We start from the raw sequence: 7,002 nt of genomic DNA on the forward strand, positions 1-7,002 counted from the left end.
TTATTTTTGGTATATGTTGCGCCTAGCACGTCCTGCCTTTCCTCTTTTCATAAATATTCATTATTCTGTTTTACAGATATGGACGTTCCAGCACACGTGGAGAATGCTGGTGAACCCTACCCTACTCTCTTGGGGAAAGGAAAATGAAAGCGTCGCCATTCAAGTTTACAAAGGACTAGCACAGAGAAGACATGTCATAGTACATGAATGTGGCTTGTACATCAGCCCAGAAGAACCCATTCTAGCCGCCACTCCTGACAGAGTTTGTTATGACAGCACAGAGGTCAGCAAGTGGGGAATCATTGAGGTGAAATGTCCATACAGTGTGCGAGACAAACCCCCAAGTGAGGCAGCAAAATCTGACAACTTCATGAGCAAATTGCATGATGGGGCCCCAGAACTCAAACATGACCATGAGTACTACCACCAAGTACAAGGACAAATGGCCATTACTGGCGCTCAGTGGTGCGATTTTGTCATTTACACAAAAGCTGGCATTGCTATTCAGAGAATTCCATTTAACCCCCAGTTTTGGATGTCAGCTGCTTGCAGATTACATAGCTTCTTCTATTCCTACTTTCTACCCATGTTCATTGTATCACAAGAGTCTGCGAAGTAATGTAAACAAAACAGCAATATGCAAGGATACTGGAGGAAAACCTTTATTTCACTAGTGGAGGTAGCAGATTAACAAGTGCAGCGATTATGTAAGGGATAATCCACGGCTAGCCATGCATTAAAGGATTTTAATGCACGACGTAGAGGCGAAGAACCACCCGACGCGAAGCAGAGTTGCCTCTACGAAGTGCATTAAAATTCTTTAATGCATGGCTAGCCGTGGATTATCCCACTTATACCTTGGTTATTTGCCAAGTTAAAAATAAGTTAAAGCTGTAACTGATGTTTACAGTGTCATTTTTTAACAGACGTGTAAAAATGACGGTTATTTCTTAAGTTAAGGCTCGTCAGTTCTTGCACTCCATCCGCTTTAAACAAAGTAGAGCCATCGGATTGCTTTTATTTGAATGAATTCACATTTATTTAAATTCATTATTAAAAGAGAGAGACAGAGAACTGAAGGAGAAGGAACAGAGAGAGAGAGAGAGAGAGAGAGAGAGATGCGTGCGCGAGTTACCTGTGTGAGTCTCTTCTTTAAAGTCTAACGTTAGCAGCTAACGTCCCCTCGTTGCTTAAGCATATAGCTAACTTAATGATTCTTTAATGGATTTATTACAATTATTTATGAATGACAGGCAACACTGACAGTGACAAGGCAATCTTTATTTTAACTAATCATGTCATTTATTTATTGTTAATTCTTTTTGTCATTCAACGTCTTCTCCAAGTCTTCTATTTCGTCTTGTGCCTGGGCCCATTTCTCAGAGTTGCCATATTCACCATACAAATTAAACAATATGCAAAAATCATCCATTTAGCCTACCTAAATAAACGTTTTCATATGTGTCTCTCACTCTGCTTGCAAGTGTATCTGTGTTACTATGGTTACCAATGTAGCGGATTAATTTCGAACTGTAATCAAACTGACTGGAACTACCTGTGCATTAAACGGTTTTACTGCACACCTCACAGCCAATCAGAATCGAGTATTTAAACAGCCCATGGTATAATGTTACTATGTTGTCTGCACTCTTGACCAGTCCGAGTTCCCATGTTGTGTTCAGAATCCGGAATCTTTTCATCCGACCAATGGCCCGTTCTACCTGTTAAAAGAAAGGAATATGGTAGAATATATATTTTAATCAGCTGATGTGTACATTTGAAGTACTTTGCATTTTATTTGTGTTAGCTATTTTCAACAGAGCACTTTGGCAAAAACAATACACTTTTTTATTTTATTTAAGAATGTCTATTTTTCGAGGCAAGACTGAATGTTCTTAAATTATTAATGGATTTCTGCCTTAAAATGTTATTAAAATAATTGCTGGTTATAATTGCAAGCGTATGTTTGTGTAAGTTTGAAGCCTAGTTTGTATTCTTCAGATCATAGGTTTATGAATCTAGACTGAATATTACAAAAGTTAATAGAAGACATCTTAAATTCATTTTAGTTATTCTTTCTTTATCCCCCTCAAGTCAAATGTTTTGGAAATAAGTATTCATAAAACAGGAAACTTTTTTGACTATAAATTGAATGTAGAGTAACAGTTTCAACTTACGTGAATTCTGACATTGGCAGTTTTCCTTGAGTCGATGACTTCCTTGTGGCTAAGCTGATTTTTGCCCTTTGTGAATGCAGGGATGACGAGGCTTGCTCCTCTGCAGAGAAGTTCTTCTCGAATGAGGAATCCTCGATCTGCCATAACCTTCAACACAATCATAAAAAAAATTAATTATGCTACAACTGTTTTATTTATTTGAGAGGGAGGGTTTGGAGGGGGATAGATTTACATGTTATAAAAAGAAGCAATTTACCTGGTCCCCATGCTCCAGCTGTTCCAGGAATCCACTGTTGATTGTCAGCTCCTTGTCTGATACCCGGCCACCCCAGCACTTGGACAGAAAGCAAACTGCTCCTGTTGGAGTAATTCCCACCAACAGCTTCAACATGTTGTGATGTTTGTTTGTGGAGTATGTAACATTTCGAGCTAGTAAATTAGATGGCCGCTGTATGAAGATCTCACTGCAGTCAATTATGACACAAGTCTTTTTGTATCTTCTAGTTTTCTTAAAAGCTTTAGGTAGGTTTCTTATTATCGCCCCTTTTTCTGGCCACACTATCAGGAACTTCAGGGCATCAGCCATTACAGAGCTTCCGATGTTCACTATCTTTGTTACTTGGTCAGCACTTATCTTGAACCTGAAGAAAGATAAGAAAACATTAATGAATAGAAATCATGATTAATTATATTTGCAATGTTAAAAAAAGTGGATAACTTCTAAATGGTTTATTTTTGTGATGACAATCAAACACCACAGTTACAGGCAATGAATCTCACCTGTATGCTAGGTCCTTGTTCTGCAGTCCCAGCCTCAGCTTCATTAAAAGAAGAAGTCTGTGATGCTCAATTTCTCACAGAAGTAGGGCAGTTGACGAGCAGACACTATCCAATCGAATTTAACTATCCAATCAAATAGTTTCCGACTTCTGAGGCCTTCAACAAAAAGTGGTAGTAATTTGGATTGTCACCTACATCGGGTGTAGATTGGATGCTGATAGACATATTTATTAACCAGTCCAAGTGCATGCGCTGCAAAAAGTGATGAAAACATGTACAATTTTAATAATATATATCATTGAATTATAAATCTCAATTTCATTCATTTTCATTTATTTTATCTGCTCAAATCAAGGGCAAATAAACTTTAAATAAAATTGTACTTATTTTTACATCATATATTGCAGTGTTCAGTCATATTGAACTAAAAAGCACATACTTGTGTAATACTTGAGTTGTTTTTCGCTCAGATTGTTTACAGTGAATTCTTCTTTATTTAGAGCTTCTTGGAGTTTCGTGCTCTTCTCATTGTAGTACACAGCTGCTCGTTGCTGTGCCAGAAGTTCTTCTGCCAGTCTCTTAGTCTCTGCCTCGAGCTGCTGTATTTTCGCTGCCTGGTCAGAGCAACCGGCGCTAGTTTCTGTGGTCATTTCGTTGTCAGCAGAAGTGAGATCGGGGTCAACACTGACGGTCACTTCACAGTCCATGCTAACATCATCATGACCACCCAGGTCCGGAACCGTAGCGGAAGTAGAAGTGGAAGGCATTGCCTCTTGATCCTCCGTTTGTATCGCTGAACAGCCTTTTCTTTTGCTTTTAAGTTTTGCGATCTAGAATAGCCCATTTTGAGTGCTGTGGATCGCGGTTTGGGACACCTGAATCAGAACGCGAAAACATATGACTCGGTTGATTTATTTTATTTTTATAGTTTTATTTATTTTTTTTATCTTTTTTAATCTTCTATAAATACATAGTCACTAAGACTTACCATGAACAAAATGAGCCTCACAAACTCGATCAGTAGCTGCAGGAATCCAGGCTTTCTTCGGAGCGTCCAGGTTCAATCGCCTAATTGCACGCAACCATTTCTTTCGTTTTTCGCGATCCTTTTCGGAGGGAATTCGAAAAAATTTTTTATCAGGCCCCCAACGAGCCGTACAATCGACCACACAGCAAGAGTGAACCATCCTCTTCTCTAAATCCTCCTCCAAACGTGCAAAACAATCAAATTACAGGTATCTAGCGGTGTTTCCTGCCACACGATTCCCGTGATGCAACGCGACAAACATAAACAATGACGTCACAAAAGATCCGCCTATTCGCAGGGTGTTTCTCAGTTTCTCCAACGCATCAGATCTGGAGTTAATGAGTTGCGAGAGTTGCAGGACTATGTCAGAGGTCTCCATTACAGCGGCTGAAGTAGGTAACTGCTCGATTCACCTTTCTTTGGAGCAGGTGATTTGCTGGGGGCGACAGGTATAGCTGTAAAGTCTTCATCGGCTGATATATAGTCATGGAAATGTTCGTCCATGCTAACGCTATCTGACGTGACTGTTGTCTCAGACTTTGACTTTGATCAGAGGTCGCCATTTGGTCAAATGAAATGTTGTTTAAACGATTGAGAGCCAACACCGTTACATTAGATATGAAAATAAGACTATCACTTTACTCAAAATAACAATTTAAATTCCGCGGCTCTCCTTAGACCATGTGCTTAGGGCGCCATCTTGAGCTCCTCCCCTTGTTCGTAGTGGTGGTGATTAGACGAGATGTGTGGTGACGTCACAATCGTACTGCATTGTGGGACATGTAGGTTTCTGAAGTGTACATATGAAGTAGACTCTGTCAAAATCGAGGGAGAGAGGGTCTGTCCATATAAACTTCCCTCTTCCCAAACGCACTTCAAAATGGCGGCAGGAATTCAATAGAATGTTTTATTACAGGAATTCCCCCGAGGGGAAGTGCTTAGGGAAGTTCGCAAATATGTGTGTAGCCGGTGAGGTGGCAATTAGTAGAGGGCGTGGACAGGTAGGCTAAATAAATAGTGATTGCTTTGTTTCATATTTATGAAGACTTTTACTTAATTAGGGAATTGTTTTTAATGCAGACGCCAAACAGTGTGGATTTGTAGGCCGTTGGTCACGCCCGTTTCTATCTTGGAAGTGTTGTGTCAAAAACAATCATTAAACAATCATCATCACTGCATAAGAGACACCAAGAATCAAATTGTATTTTAAAAGATATTTATTCTCTTCCATGAGGCTTAGTCACAAAATCACAGCAGCAACCCCGTGACGTGAGCAAGACCTGACACCCAGCCCAGGAAACTCCCTTTTTATACTCCTTCTTCAAGGTCTTTGCTCTGCAGTTTTCCACTCACCCAGCATGGCCACATCTAGCTGAACCATTTGTCTTACTGTGTTCTTGCTTTTGTTTTTGTATTAGGTTTAGTTGATCGCTGTTCTTCTTGAGTTTGTTTTGTTTTGATTTCCCCATCTAGCCAGTACCGACATGTGCGCGCTGTATGCCTCCAGCGCAATGAGTGTATAGATGCTGTGAATCGTACTGGCTAGTGGGGTGTTTTCTTTTTTTTACTTTTTCCTTGTTTGTATGTCACTTCCCAGCCTCGTGTTGCCAGCCAACTCTTGTACTCTCTGTACTATACTGATGCTTTAAAACACATGAACTATTTATTTGCATGAGACTTAAGTTTGCAGTGGAATTGATTTATTTGTGTTGGTTTGAGTATGTTTTACTTTTATTTAATATGATTTTGGGGTTGTTTGTGTCATTTACTTTGTGTTTTATTTTGAATTGTTCTGTGTGACAAAGTTGGGATTGTATTGGGGTTCATAGGAGGTTGGCTGGTTATTAATATCCTTTAAGGGGGAATGAGTTTTTGCTCTACAATGTATTTTCTTTTCTTTGATTTGATATATGTATTGTCCTATTTGTTTATTTGTCAATAAATCTGTTTATTTTTGTGAGTACATTGTAGTTAGTTTTTTTTTTGTTCTCCCCTTTGCTTAAAGGAACGGTTCCTTTGGTAACGTGTGTCTAAAAGTGGACTGGAACGCAGCCCTGGTTAAACTGGTTTAGGTGTGTGATCATCTCAGAACAGCAGATGAGATCACACAGACTGTTTTTCATCTGATGGATTTGAAATGAGTTCAGGACCAAAAGAAAATAGACCAACACCTTCCTGTTAAACATGGGGTTGGGTATCGTTTTTTTGTGTTTTTTTCTCGATACCGTGCCAAATCGATACTTTTAAAACGTGGTGAATGACATTAAATAACTTTTTTAATTGAAAAAATAAATCAAAATAAATCAATCTTAAAATTGAATATATTAAAATAATAAATAAATATATAAATATGAATAGTCTAAATACAAAACAAAACAAATTTACATAACAAAATCACAATAAAACCTAAGCCACCTAACCCAAATACAGTAATTTAACACTAAATAACACTACATTAGACCACTAAAAACAGCAAAGTAATCTGTATTCTTGGTAAGCTACAAACCAGCTTTAAATTTCAGCAATTCTTTTCACATTTTGTGCCTTCTCTGGCCAAATACGACACCTCTCCTGACATACTGAATGTCCTGCACAAGGTGAGCGTTATTTTAGAACGGATCACTGTAAACGCCGTGACGCGAAACCCCTCGTGGAAGAACGCTGTCATGTTTACGACTGTGATAATGAGCGCTCATCAGGATCAGCTGAAGGCTGGGTTTGTAAAGTAGGTCCTATGTGAGGTTCACGGCTCTATTCTTGCAGTAAACTTGCACAACGTTCGTGAATGAATAATTTATTGATGTATGCCGGTCTGTTATTATATGGACATCGACTTTACATGTTCACACTAAACATGACGAATGGGCTGTTACTGCAATGATATGGGCTGTTACACTAGTTAAAATTGCTGAGTTCTCTGGATTTAAACATGGGTGATCTTAGGGATAATCTAAGTAGCCTACACAAGTCAACAAAATATAACATTGTTCTAGTGTTTTTTGTCAAGCAACTTTTGAC

This window comes from Scardinius erythrophthalmus, assembly GCF_964197995.2.
Source record: "Scardinius erythrophthalmus genome assembly, chromosome: 3".
NCBI lineage: Eukaryota > Metazoa > Chordata > Actinopteri > Cypriniformes > Leuciscidae > Scardinius > Scardinius erythrophthalmus.